At 33.1% G+C, this 14,730-nt stretch overlaps 1 protein-coding gene across 50 annotated transcripts in view; it reads left to right on the forward strand.

Moving 5' to 3' along the window:
• The window catches only part of Adgrl2 (adhesion G protein-coupled receptor L2), a 619,253-nt gene that overhangs the window by 542,941 nt on the left and 61,582 nt on the right, over nucleotides 1-14,730 (forward strand). The window lies entirely within an intron of this gene.

The raw sequence follows: 14,730 nt of genomic DNA on the forward strand, positions 1-14,730 counted from the left end.
TATTTTTGGACAGATGCAGGGTGGGAAGGATAAGGTAAGTTAGTTTTTAAAGCAAAGCCATAATTTTAACTTTGGTGATTGGGCTTCAGTTTTTGTTTTTCATAGTTGTCTTTATTGTTGAAAGTGGAGAGGTAAAGAACTAGGATCAAAATCCATAAAAGCGAACATGAACATTTCCTTCATTTGACCTGTAAATTCAGTATATCATCATGATCTATTTATAGTTCTTTTTCATAGCCTTAGGGATTATTTATTCCAGCTCTCTCATTTCAAAGATGAATGTTATGAGTGGGGTGGCACAGGTATTTCTGTGGTACATATATTATCCTCTATCTTGTAGTATTTTTATTCAACTAGAACATTCCCTGTCCTCTATCTTGTAGTATTTTTATTCAACTAGAATATTCCCTGGTGTACACAAAAATATTGATTTCTATTTACAAAGTATAAATAAATTCAAATCAATTTATTAATTGATAGAAACTTTATTTCCCTAATTAATATTTCTGAATCAAATGTTTAAAATTCAAATACATTCATTTATTAGCTAAAGAAACTTATTGTGGTCAACAAGGTTTCTGATGGCATTTTACTAAAACATGTTTTTTTTAATATTTTTTTATTGGTTGTTCAAAACATTACAAAGCTCATGATATATCTTCTTTCATACATTTGACTCAGTTGGGTTATGAACTCCCATTTTTACCTCAAATACAAATTGCTTAATCACATCGGTTACACACTCACATTTTTACATAATGGCATTTTAGTGACTGTTGTATTCTGCTACCTTTCCTATCCCCTACTATCCCCCCTCCCCGCCCCTCCCATCATCCCTCTCTACTTCATCTGCTGTTGTTCAATTCTCTCCCTTGTCCCCCCCCCAATGAAAGCACACAAGAGCTGCTTACATAAGACAATGTTATCTAGGTGTGATTTATTTTTAGTATGTACCTGCTTTCTGAAGTCATACTACTAATAATATAAAAGTTTATCTTACGAGCATCCTTTCTAAAATGTTATGCTTTTAACAACAGTTCTAGAGAATAATAATGAGATTTATTTTAGAATTTCACAAATTTTCCTTTTAATTTTTTTTCCTTCTATTTCAATACCCCATACTCTCTTAGGCCAGTACTACTAAAATATAATGCATATTTTCTGCCAGTTTTAAATTAGAGAACAAATGGACTGGGAAAGTAGCTCAGAGGTAGAGTGCTTCCATTGTACATATAAGATCCTGGGTTTGACCCCAGCAACCCCACCCCACTCCTGAGAGAGAGAGAGAGAGAGAGGGAGAGAGAGAGAGAACACGAACTCAAGAATTTAGAGTTTTTTTTTTTTTAAAGCATGCTCTACTGTTTTCAGACATTTTTTTAATGTTGTCAATGGATATTTATTTATTTATTTATTTATGGTGGTGAGACTCAAACCTAGTGCCATGCAAGCTCTCTACCACTGAGCTTCAACCCCAGCCCACAAATTTATTATCGGGAAAATAATAATGCTGAATATATATTATTTAGTACATGTAATTATTTAATGAATAGTAACAAAATACGATTTAGGATTTGTTTTGTATTTTGTTTTGTTAAGGGTTGAACTCAGAGGCACTCTATTACCAAGCCACTTCCTCAGCCCTTTTTATGTTGTATTTTGAGACAGGGTCTCCCTAAGTTATCAAGGTTGGCTTCAACTTGAACCCTCCTGCCTTAGTTGTTGGGATTACAGGTGTGTGCCACCACACCAATTTAAAATTGATAATTTTTAAATTCTAATTATTCTTGTACATTTAATGAGATTTCTAAGTAAATAAAATGACCATATATTTTTTGGTACACAAAACATCCTTGGTCATTGTTTTATCCCAAATCCCTGTATTTTTTCTTATTAATAGTTTTAGGAGAAGGGTAGCAGGGGTGAATCAGTGTCACTCTTAATAATTCTTTACTATCTAATTTTATAAATAAAGAGTGAAGAAGATTTACTATTAAGATACATAAAAATAGTTAAATTGTCTCTTATGTTGTAATTAAGTTTCTATATATCATATACTGAAATTGTAAGCATATATACCATAATAGCAACACAACAGTGGCAATAAAAGAAAACACCCAGTATCTATATTCTAATTTATGCATAGTTTAAATAAAAATTTTCCAAGTAATTTAGGTTCTGATGGCATTTTACTTAGCACATAGTAATCTGTCTTGCAGATTTTAATGGTCCATTCTTCTTACTTTACCAAGTGTTTTTCTCACATATATTACAGCAATCTTATTAGTTTTTTTAGTGCTGTTTGTTATTCTACAACTATTTGTAGTGCTAATATCTCTTTTGCATATTTCTAGGGAAAATCTCTTTGTGAAAAATTATAAAAAATAAGTTTGTAATCTTTCAATATTTATTTCATATAGATCAATCAAGGATATTGTGTAACAAATACTTGTACCAGCTTTTCTATGTTTTCTTAATATGCTATGTGTAATCATGAAAACATAGTTTTAGAATTATCACAAACAACATCACCTGTGATCTTGATGGGATCACCTGAAATGAGAGTTGCTGTATATGTGCTCTTTCTGTTGGTTTTTCCAGACCATAGATCCATCATTCTTATTGAACTCACCTGTAGTTTCTTAATATATAACTCTGTCTCTAAGGTGAATTCTTGGTAAATCCATGAACCTAGTAATTCTTAAGGTTTCAGAACTGTTCATAAACGGGCCTCTTCCAAAACATTGGTTCACAGGGCCATCCATATAGTTTTTGTGTGCTTTGCAAGAGTACAGTATTTAAATACATCCCTTTAGGTTTTGGTTTAATTCTCTGACTCCTCTGTGACACTTTTCCTCATTATGGTGACTGAAGAGTAGCCAAGAGCATTTGGGGGTCCCGTTTAGTGGAAGTTCAGTTTGTGATAAATTCAGTTTGAGTATAGTGGGGTATTTTTATGTGGTTAGTAGATACTCATGTACAGTTTAGTTATTGCTAGATATTTTGGTGAAGAAATGACCTGTAAAATATCCCTTTTACCCGTTATACTTTTAACTGATTGTGACATAAATGTGCAAAGCTGGATGTCATGTTACAGTTTAAATGTGTCTTGTGGCACTTGGGATAGGTGGGAAGTGGAAGAGAAATAATGTTTGTAGTACATCAAGCCAGAAACTAATCTGTGGAAAATTCTTTCAGTCATTAAATGTGTAAGACATTAAGGAAACATTTGGATTTCATACACTTAGAACCAAAGCAGTTTTATCCTATGTATTCTTGATGGAATACATAGGTTACATAGAACACATGTCAATTTTAGTACTTAAAGTTGTACACATGCTCTGGTTTCCTCCACTTTTTATGAGAATACTACAAAACAGAAATGATCAGAATGTGTTTGTGAGGCATTGCATCCAGTATGATGTGGTACTGTAGGTGCAAATTTTATACATCCAGCTGTCAATTATAATAATACAAAAAGGAAGTGTTGATCAGCTACCCCCAAGGAAAGGGAACATTGTAGAAAGCGACAGTATAAAATTGTTATTGGAAGATAAAAGTCTTAAAACATGCAGCTAAAAATTAAAGTATTAGATAAAAGGTTGCCAGACAATTACATATTTAAAGCCATACTCTATAGTTTTCTGGGTTTTCTTGGTTGTTATGGTTGCTGGCTTTTAAAATTTTATTTCTTATTATTTATTTTCTTTTTCCAGAAATACCCATTGGTTTCTGATTTTCTACTTGTAATCTTTCTATTTTGTTTAAGAAAGACCCTTAAGTTTAACAAGCTTTAGAATCCACAAAACTAAAGTTCATGCCTGCTTTTAAGTTTATAGGGTGATGGTTTTGAGAAGTTGGAATAGTGTTCATTGCACATTCATAGGAGGAAGTGTGTTTGGGAAAATTTCATTGTATCTTTGATATATTTGTATTTCAAAGATTTAGGATTTGGGAGAAGAAAGACTAAAAAGTGAAAAAGAAAGATTTATCAAGGTTATCAAGTATATAAGACAGCAAAACACTTATCTGTTCTGTAAAAGTTTTGAACAGTAATAACACATTTTGCAGCTTATGTTCATTATATTAAAGTTTTCTTTTTGTTATTATTTTTGGAACTTGCTAAAACAATATAGCAAGAGGAAATGAGAGACTTATCTACTGACCTTTTCAGGACACTTTGCTACTTGCTACTTGATGATTTTATGTATGATCTTGTCCTAAGATATTGTCATTGTTAATTTATGGATTTCTGTATATGTAATTTAAAAGAATGTTTATAACTAACTTTTGAAATCTGATTATGGGTTGTTAGGTGAATGAGATTATATCTTTAAAAATTGTATATAAACAGGCATGTTAGACAGAGAGACAATGGTCATACAAAAATAGTATCTGATAAGTTGACTTGGGACATTTATATGTACATTGCCACTTATTTCAACCCTTGACGAGGAGACCTTTATTAAACCACGATGATTACTGAATGTGAAGTGTAACCATGATTATTTTTTATTCAAATATAATTTAAATATTCATCAAAGAGAAGCTATGCTTGAGACTGACAGAGACTATTAACATCAAAAAATATAATTAACTGCATTGGGTATCATGAAGCAGAGTTAGCCAAATAGCCGAGAGGTCTAATTGCTGTAGAGTTTGAGAAGCAATGGTTTTATTTTATGCCGTAGCTGTGGAATTAATAGTAATGTGGTTTCCTATGTGGGCCAATTAAAAGCTGCCTGTTAAGGTTCATTGCTCTATAGGAAACCCATTGAATATCGCTTAGTAAACAGGATTGACATGTCAGTGTGTACAAGAAGATAAAATAGAATAAAAAACATGGAAATGAGACATCGTATTAGAATATCTTTGGAAACTATTCATGGAACATCTTGCCATGACCGTGTTGTGGGTGTCGTGGTGTGCCTCCCAGCTTCCTCTTTCATTCTCTGGCATTCTTCCCCCAGCTGCTGAGAAACTTGCTCTCTGATGGGGTCATAGCTCTCCCTCTGCAGGAACTGCTAGAGTTCTTAAAACCTTCTTCCCAGCTGCAGGCAGGCATTCTTTGAATGCTGGGTGCTTCCTCTTCATCCTTTTGCTTCCTTCAGGACATCTCTAAAGGCTCTCCCAACTCCAGAGCTGCCTCCCTGAGGGATTTCCTGGGCTCTGCTTGCACCTGCACCTGCAGTTCATCTTTGCACTTTGCCTAAGTCTGCGTATCTCAGTGGCTTCCCTGATTGAGATACTCCCAAGCAGCCTCTAGAGATCTCTGCCTCATATCCCACTTCTGTTCACCAACCATAGAAAGGCATGGATATTAAATATAAAAGCAAGTCCTGCCAATGATATCAGATACCTGCATTTAGAAATCTAGCAATTAAGGGCAACAACTAAAGGAATCTTAAAGTAAAAAAAAAAAAATTGTATAATTCAGATCTAAAATGATTTTTTGCATTCTAAAAATTTATTATTGTCATGTCAACCATTTTCTTTAAAAAAAAGTAATATCCTGACCTTTGTAGCTCTATCAAGCTTTTTAGTTAAGTACAAAAAGAATGCATTCCTGATTAGACCCAAAAGATTTTGCCTTGTCTAGGCTGTAGAGATTTAAAAGTGGGCAGACATTCTAATGGCATTTTGACATTAATGAGGTTGCTGAAATGGAAAAGTTTAAGGGTCAAAGATAAGAGCAGTAGCAAGATCTTCCAGTGTTTCTTTTCTTAATAATGACATATCAAATATGCTTACTGATCATGATTCCTAACATAAAATATATAATGTTATATGCAAGTGTACTACTTTAAGTGTTACATTTTTGTTTTGCAAATAAAAATAACTCTAACATTGTTAAAGTCTGAACTATACCACCTCAAATTCAGTTTGTTAAATTAAGACAACATCATATTTGTAACTTTTAAGATGTGAAAAATCTTAAAATTGCTGAATAGAGTACAATATGATGATGTCTTTAATCTACAGTGATAGAGATGTTTTTCTAGTCATTCATTATTTAATATGCTTACCCTGTTTAGATCTGTGGCATAAGAGTGCATGTTAGCTTTCAGAAGAGCTCAATGTTTGCTGCTTCACAGCACACAGCCCTGTAGTCCCAAGCCTGCACATGTTGTTAGCGATATTTAAAGCACTTGAGTCTAACATTTATAGGTCCTGATGAACTGAGCATTTCAGACAAGTTACTGATATGAAGCTAATTCAGGCTAGAAGTATAATATTGAATGAAAGCTTTTTGCCTTCATTGTATTTTTTAAAATGTATATAAATTGTTTATACAAACTGTGTAAATCAGGACAATTTTTAATTTGGCTTGTATTGTATAGTTAATGGAACCATGCTTGGCTTCTGAAAATTACACCTTTGTCTTTCATTCACTGATTTATGCTACCAAATGATTACTGTGTTCTGTAACATACAAGCTCATATGCCCAATCTAAAGGTGTTTTTGAACAACCGGCAATGATATATACTTGGAAGAGTACGGAGTGATGTTTATGGAGCTAATAGATTTTAGATTTGAATACAGTGTGATACATGGTATGTGCTTCAGAAATTCAGTAGCTGACTCCTCAAAGATAATATAATCGGTGAAGAAGGCAGATACATACAGAAATACTTATGATACCAAATCTCCCTTAAAAATACAATAAGCATTCATACACTGGTGGAGAAGAGAAAGGGCCCTGCAGTGGGCCTGAGATGGGGAAACGCTGTTGAAGGCATACAGAGGACAGTGCAGTTGCTCAGTGCCTGAACTCAACCTTCTGTACTTTCTATGGAGCATCTTCATCCACCCCCTCCTTCTTTTAGAGCACTGTGCATTCTCTCTTGCATCTGAGCTAAGGAGGAAAGGGTCTTTCAAATATTGTGTTCTTTATATTTTTCAAAATTATGAAATAGTTCTGCAACATACATATTTAAAAAATTATTTTTAACTCTGTAATGTCAGCACAGAAAATGGCAGCGGGGCTTGAGTCTTCATATTAACTTTGAAAGAGTAAGGAGCTTTTTTTTTTATAGCAGAGAATAGGAATATACAATTTCTCTGCATTTTATTAGCTTTTCTCTGCTTTGATATTATTTAAATGTAGCATATTTAGGGTATTACTGTTTTCACAATTGTAGATACTTTGGCACTTAGATTATAGGAACAGACATTGCCATCTACTGCTTTTGTTAGTATCAGAATCACAGGTGGTCATAAAATTTTCATATATTTTCTCCCTTCCTTCCTTTATTTCCTCCCTCTTTCCTCTTTTCCTCCCTGACTCCCTTCTACTGTCTATGTATCTATCTATGTATCTCTCTATCTTTCTTTCTTATTAAAGATAATTTCTTGCCTTGGTGACTGAGTTACAGCAAAAGGATACTTCCCTTGATCTCTGCTTTTTAGAAAAGAGCTCTTTGGGAAATAGGCTGTAAACTGAATGCTTATGAGTTGGTGTTCACTTATCAGGAATGCCATCAGCAATGCCTTGTTGCCTTCTTATCAGCTACTTCCTGCTGTCAGCTTGGCACTTATTTCAATAGAAAAGGATTTGCATCAGATGTAATGCCTTATTATATACAGCTAACATGGGGTTTTTAATTGTGCAAACACATGAAACTCCTGCAGTGGTAGTCAATTTGATAAAAGGATTAGATTATGAATATTTTGTCATGATTAAAGATTAGTTCTGATTTATCAGAAGTAAGCCAGTGAAATTTGTCATATATTTATTACTCAGGTGAGTCTTCATTAAATTTGAGATTGTATGAACCACAAAGTATCCATCTCTTTATAAGTCTCTGATGAATTTGGTTATTTATATTCAGATTATCAGTATTAAGGATCTCCAAACACCCCACATACACCTTTCATACCTACTCTGCTGCTCAGGCTATCTCAAGAATTTGTTTCCAGCTTTTGGCCTTTATTTTTTTATTTAAATATCTCTCTCTCTCTCTCTCTCTCTCTCTCTCTCTCTCTCTCTCTCTCTCCTCTTTTTTTACAGAATAGTCAGGTAAATATCAATACAGAATTTCTACAGTGTGTGTGTGTGTATGTAGATATATATGTGTATGTATATGTATATATTCTGCAGTGTGTGTGTGTGTATATATATAGTTTTTTTTTTAAGAAAATGATAACTGGTATATATCACAAGACATTTTGAGTTGTTCTTTCCTTAAAATACTTTTGATTAAAATAGAGCAGAATAAGAATTCCAGTATAGAAAGTTTTTATTGAATAAGTACTTGCTGAAAATAGAACAAGGCATTAGGATGAATTTGAAAGAAGCCTGACATCTAAGAGAAGGGTAAAACTAAGGTCCTGGAAGCAAATCAAGGTCACTGTGTGAAACCTGATCCATTCAAGTGCCCCACCCCCTTTGGAGTATTTGGGAAATAAATAAACAAGAACATATGATCTATACAGTTTAACCCTAGACACATGAAATGCTTGGTGAATTGAATAACTAAAATGAAAAATGTAGAAGAGGTGACAAAAAGCAGAATGTGATTAATTGTCAAATTAATTACATTGACCCCTAGTACTGTAAGTACAGGAGGGAACGATCACTTCATGTTTGGGTGGCCAGGGAAGAAGTGCATACCTTTTGGCCAGCACAGTTGCTGCTGGCTTCCTTCCATCTGCCTCACGATGCTGTGTGTGTGTGTGTGTGTCCCCACATGCATGCATGCTCCTGTGTTTTCAGGAAAACTTCCTCAAGAATGTGAGGAGCAGTGGCTGTTCTTGGGCTTCTGCAGAGGGCACCCCTGGGAACTGGAAAAGGCTAGACTAGAAGTATAGTATCCTAAGCTCTGATAGTGTCCCACTTGAGGGACTTAGCTGCATACATGGAGTAGTTGGTTTAATAGAGTTGCTTTTTTGTAGGGTGTGGTTTTGGTAATTCAGACAGATTCTCTAGGCCTTAATTGTTTATCCGTATTCATGAAGGATTATATTAGATAAGTGATTTTAAAATTGATTTCCTGGAGAACCTCAGGCTTAGAGGTAAGTGAGGTGAAGGGGAAGGGAGAGCAAAGGGAGTATCTTGGAGCAAAATTTCAGCTACCACACTTCCAGGCCTGGCCCCATTCTCCATTTCTAATCCAAGGCAGTTAAGCAGGGTTTTTTGTTTGTTTGTTTTCTGTTTTACTTTTTTACATGGTGCATTACAATTGTACTATATACTTAACAGTGGGATTCATCATGCCATATTTGTACATCCACATAACATAATTTGATTAATCTCATTTAATTTCCTAAGTAAAAATTTTCTTGACATCAAGGTTTTGTGGCCAGAATTTGATAGTACTGTATTTGATGATGATTTAGAATTAATGCTCAAACTTGTTACTAACATATTTCATGCTGATAAGATTTTTAAATTGGGGGACAAATATTTTCTTAGAACTGAATGATTTTATGAAAATTCCTGGGAAGATGGGATGTAACTTGACTAGAAGGGTAGAATCTCAATAAGTAAATGACAAGGTATATTCTTTTTAGATTCGAAAGAGTGACCTAAGGAAACATAGGTCATGGTTTTTGTGAGGTACAAAGTTAAAAATAGGTAGTTAGGAAAAGATTCATGTCATCTTTTTTTGTGCAAAGTAGTTGCACAGGATTTTGAGAATGAGTTTTCCCTGTGTTTACCTTTGGAAAAATATAAGGTCTAAGAATTTCCCGTGCCCTGCAACATTGATTTATTAAATCTTTTCATATTAAGATATTATTCATACTTTACAGAAGATATTTGTATGCATTTTTTAATAAACAGCGTCAAATATTTTACTACCAAAATATCTTAAAAGTTGAGTCAGGAAAGTAAATTAAGATAGAAGTAATAATAAGAAAAGTGTAGTTAGCTAAAAAATAAGTTTGGTGAAGAAATAAAGTATTCAAAAAATGCAAAATTTAGCATGGTTAATGATTAACAAAGCTTTCCTGACTCTTGTTCAAAAAAGTCAATGACTTGGGCTCTGGCTGGGTGGTAGGGCAGTGGCTAGCATGTGTAAGGCATCGAATTAGATATCCAGCACTGGGAAAAACCCAAAATAAACAAACAAAAATGTACTAATAGAATAAAAAGTCATTTTAATAAAAACTAATATACCTTTCCAAAAGGGATTAAAATAGTTAAAATATATTTTCAAATTTCACATAGTGCAAAATTTTTAAAAAGTCACACTTCCAATGTCTTAGGATGATTTTACTTCTGCACGTAGGTTTTGTAAGAAGTTTGTCAACATCATTACCTTGCTGTAATCACAGTGAGGTCTGTAAAAGTGGAAATTATTTACACTAGCTATCAATTAGACTAGAAATTTGCTTGTCTTATTTATATTTGTTATAATGCTGACCAAATGGCACCCTCTCTAACATTTTCAGAGTCAGAAAAAAATCCTTATGGCATAATTTTCTTATTACAAAATCATATCCAAACCAAGGGAGTAATCTTTAATATGAATTTAAAATAGCAACAACACAAATCTAGTTTACTGGGTTTTGCCCTCTAAAACTCCTTTTAGTTGCAGGTTCTTTTGCATTATTTCAAACTCTAATCCTCTGAGCGGGTAATTAACGGACCAGAAAAGCCATTTGTGGAAAAGAAGAGCCATAAGGGTGAAAATATTTCTTCACTGAATGATCTTTAAGAAGTAAATAATTACAAACAGAAAAGATTCAGGATGACCAATCTAAACCTGAGGATAATTAGAAGGAATAGAGTATGAAAATCGAACTGCTTGGCATGTACAACAATTCTCATATCATAACAAAACTAATTAAATATTTAGAAACCAAAATCCCCTCACAATTTGATGAAAAATAACCCACGACAAAAGGGTCTGTAACTTTGCAGATAATTAGCAAGGGTTATAGGAAGGAAAAACATCACAGATTGGCTCCAAGGCTCTGCAAGGTCACGTCTTATTACACTGTGTCTTTTATATAGTCTGGTAACAAGTTTCTTGCTAATTTAATCTAACTAGGGCATCCCATAGCGATTTCCCATTTCCCTTGTTAAAAATGTGATAGTTTCTGCAAGTGCAAACTGTAGTAGGTTAACATTTTTATAAATAATTGCTTTTAACTGATACAGGTCATAATTTTTTTTAATTATTAAAAATGGAGGTCTTGAAAATTTGGGCACAGATGCAAAATTTTAAAAAATATTTTAAAATTTTATTGTTTATTTCTCTACTTAAATTATCTTATTCCTTTCATTAAATAGTTAGACCTGATGACCCAGTGAATGAAACTTAGTCTCAGTGGCATGCTTTGTAAATAAATACTTCTTATTTTGCTAATAAAAGCAAGCACATTTATGTTGAATGTGCATTTCTGTAAACAAGAGATTTTGTACTGGATTAATAAGGCTCTGAATAAGTCAAGCCTCATTTGCATTAAACTGACCCCAAGGTCCAGTAAAAACTGCAAGGAATTTCAGAGGTTTCTAAAACATAGAAAGTTGTTTTTAGCACAGCATTTCATTTAAAAATGCTTGTTTTAGTAATTAATGTGAAATTCTGAAGTAAAAATCTGAAGTTTCTAAAATCCATATTAACTATAAATTTTAAAATATACATGCTTTGTGTTTATGATTCCTGGGACAATAGTTTACCCAGGTACAAAATGATACTGCAAGATATCACTTTTATGTTATTCCTGTTTTCAACATCTGAAAAATGGAATGACAACTTTCTAGAAATGAGTTTGAACAGGATCTTATTGTCAGGCTTCTGTTGACTGGCTTTAGGTTACCTAATACTTACATTATGGGGAAAGGGCTTTCTGTTTCTCTTATGCACAACATTCTTTTTCAGTCAAAAAGATTTATGTTTATATTCGGTTCTCAATTATATTTTATGGTTATTATTTAAATAATAAATCGGAGTTTTCTATTATTTTTTGGCATATTTAGTTTCAAAGATTTAATCACAGTTGTAAACCTAAAAAAATCAGGATTGTGTAAATTTTCCTAATTTTAGTATCCATGCATCTGTTCATATTCAAGCATATTATCCTCTCAGAGTTTTGTACAGTAGCAACTGCATTTCAGCAATAATTTCAGAATACTTTAAGTAACACAATGTGGTGTGATGCATAAAGTGCCTAAAGAATTAAATTCTATGATAGTTAGAAATTTTATGCTTCTCAAATTATTAAATTATGAAAGCATACTCGTGACAAATGAGAATATTACTATAGAACACCTTTTTTTGCCATATTAATTACACACCATTTAGTGTTCTAATGTTATGTTTACCTAGCAATTAGTTAAGCTCACAAACCATGATTTAATAAATATTTAAAGAAAGCAGAACCTAATTTTGTTGGCTCCACAAAAGTCTAGATGATATAAGAACATTTCATTATTAAAAAAATAGAACAAAGGTTTGATTTAACATTCAACAGTTTCCCTTTTGCATCTGAGAGAATGATTGCAACCCTGTATCTTGAGCATAAATTCTCTGTATCTCCTTTAGTTCACTTGATTACTTTGTTTGAGCAAATCTGTCTGCATTGAAGCTCACCTATTCCTGCATTATTAAGGTCATCTGCAGTGTTTGTAAAAATTTGTTCTAAATTTGGAGTGATATAAACAAGTGTTCTAGTGACCAGAGTACTAGGTCTTTTGGTATTGTTAGTGCATATGGAATGATTGGAAGTTATAGAGTATTTTTTTTCCTTCCACTTAAGCAGGTAATCTGTATTTTAAGTGTTTCTTATCAGCTTTCATGTTACAAAACTGTCCAAATTGACAGAATTCTTTTGAGAAGCAGACCTGATTGAAACAGAATTGGATATCTCTGGTGTTTTTTCTCTGTTAAGCATGTTGTATTTACAAGCAAAAATAACCAGGTTAACCTTAAATTTATCATTTTATTCATTCAGAAACATTTACTGAATTCTTATTATGTGCTAAGCATATAATCAATTCCAATACGAATTTATAAATTGGCAGCTTTTCTTTCTTCTTCTCTTTAGTTCCCTCACTCATCCCTTTGTGGCAAGGTTTCTAAATTTTCTTAACTTGTGCATTTGAACAGAATAAATATACTGATCAACATATAATTTATTCTTGTGTAGTAATTGAGGCTTGGGAGTGGATGTCATTCTTATTCCCATTAATTAGACTATGTATTTCTATTAAATGATTCAGCTAGAGATTTTGTGTTCATTTAGGATGTATAATTCACCTGTGGTTGTGGACTAAGTTCTTCTAGGATATTCCTGTGAATTTTCTGTTTATATCTGGCCTTTTGAAAAGAGATGTCATCACGTGGTATTCTGGTACCTTGAAAGCATTTATTTCATCTTTGAAAAAGTGAGCAGTTTTAACTAAGAGGTAACTTAGTGGAAAAAAAAAAGAGACATATTTTATATTGAAGTTTAAAAATAACAGATGCCAATTAGAGAAAGAAATCATTGAGGCAATTTTCACTTAACGTAGAATCTCAATAATAAAGAGTTGTATTTCAAAGGACAATTTCAAATTTAAGCAAACTTGAATTTAGTTTTTGTCATGATACACTGAGCTGTTGAATGCTGAAGTATTTGTTCAAGTTGGTGGATTTTGCATTTTTAATCTTCCTTAGAACTGTGGTGAATAATGGCCCCTGGCAGGAGATAATGAAATTTTCTTAATTTATATTTTCAAGTAGAAGCTTCAATTGAAAATGGCATCCTATGGCCTGGAGACATAGCTCTAGTGCAAGTTTCAGGGGAGCTACAATAATAATGCAGTGCCATCAGTGACGGGGGAAAGATGGGACAGTGAAGAAGTAATTTAAGGAAGAAAAGGAAATGCACCAAAGCTTTATTGTAGCATATCTAATGATCTGCTGAAGATTCCCAATGGTTTTTGGAGCATGACTGGAGAAACTAATGTTATCTTGCCAAAACAGAAGCTCTTGCTTAATCAGCAGAACAAGGCTATTGATTAAAACACCTCTCACAATAGATTACACATGGAATCTCATCTCCATACTTTGCACTTGGTAAAGAGTAATAATGAGCATAAGATAATCAAAAGAAGAGTAAAAGCAATTTGTTGCGCATTGTACAATTCAAGATTAGAGTTGCAGTAGAAACAAATTTGCATGAATAGTTTGGCCTTTTTTTTAAAGCTGTACACAGGAAGGAATAGTAGTACAAGGATGGCTCCGGAAAAGGAAAAGTTCTTTTGCTTCTCTATGATTTTTGTAGATCTATGTCCACTTTATATGAGGGGCATCATTATTGATATTTTCCCTGATGGTGGCAATTCACACTTGTTGACATTTGTTTTCCAGGCATTTTGTGGAAGAGTTTTCCTGCTTTATCCTGTTAATCTTTAACACAGTTCTGTAACAGTTATTACATTTTACAGAAGAGAAAGCTAAGAGGAAAGGCTTAATGCATTGCTGATGGTCTCAGTTTAAGTAAGCAGCCAACTTGAAACTTACACCCTATTTCTTTCTGATTTTAAAGCCTTTGCTTTTAAACATTAATCTTCCCAATTAGCACATAACAGAGGGTATGTTTTTTGATACAATTTGTTCCAAGATTATAATCAGTAATTTGTGCATTGTGCTGCCTCTCACTTATTTTTAAAGGTTAAGGAAAAGGTATATATAAATAATTTGTATTAGTGTTCCATAAGCAACAAAACTTATTTATTTCCACAAAAAATACCTTTCTTCAAAATACTTCTGTTAATCTGTGCGTGACATTTTCTATGT

The sequence above is a fragment of the Ictidomys tridecemlineatus genome, chromosome 11 (genome assembly GCF_052094955.1).
Source record: "Ictidomys tridecemlineatus isolate mIctTri1 chromosome 11, mIctTri1.hap1, whole genome shotgun sequence".
Taxonomy (NCBI): Eukaryota; Metazoa; Chordata; class Mammalia; order Rodentia; family Sciuridae; genus Ictidomys; species Ictidomys tridecemlineatus.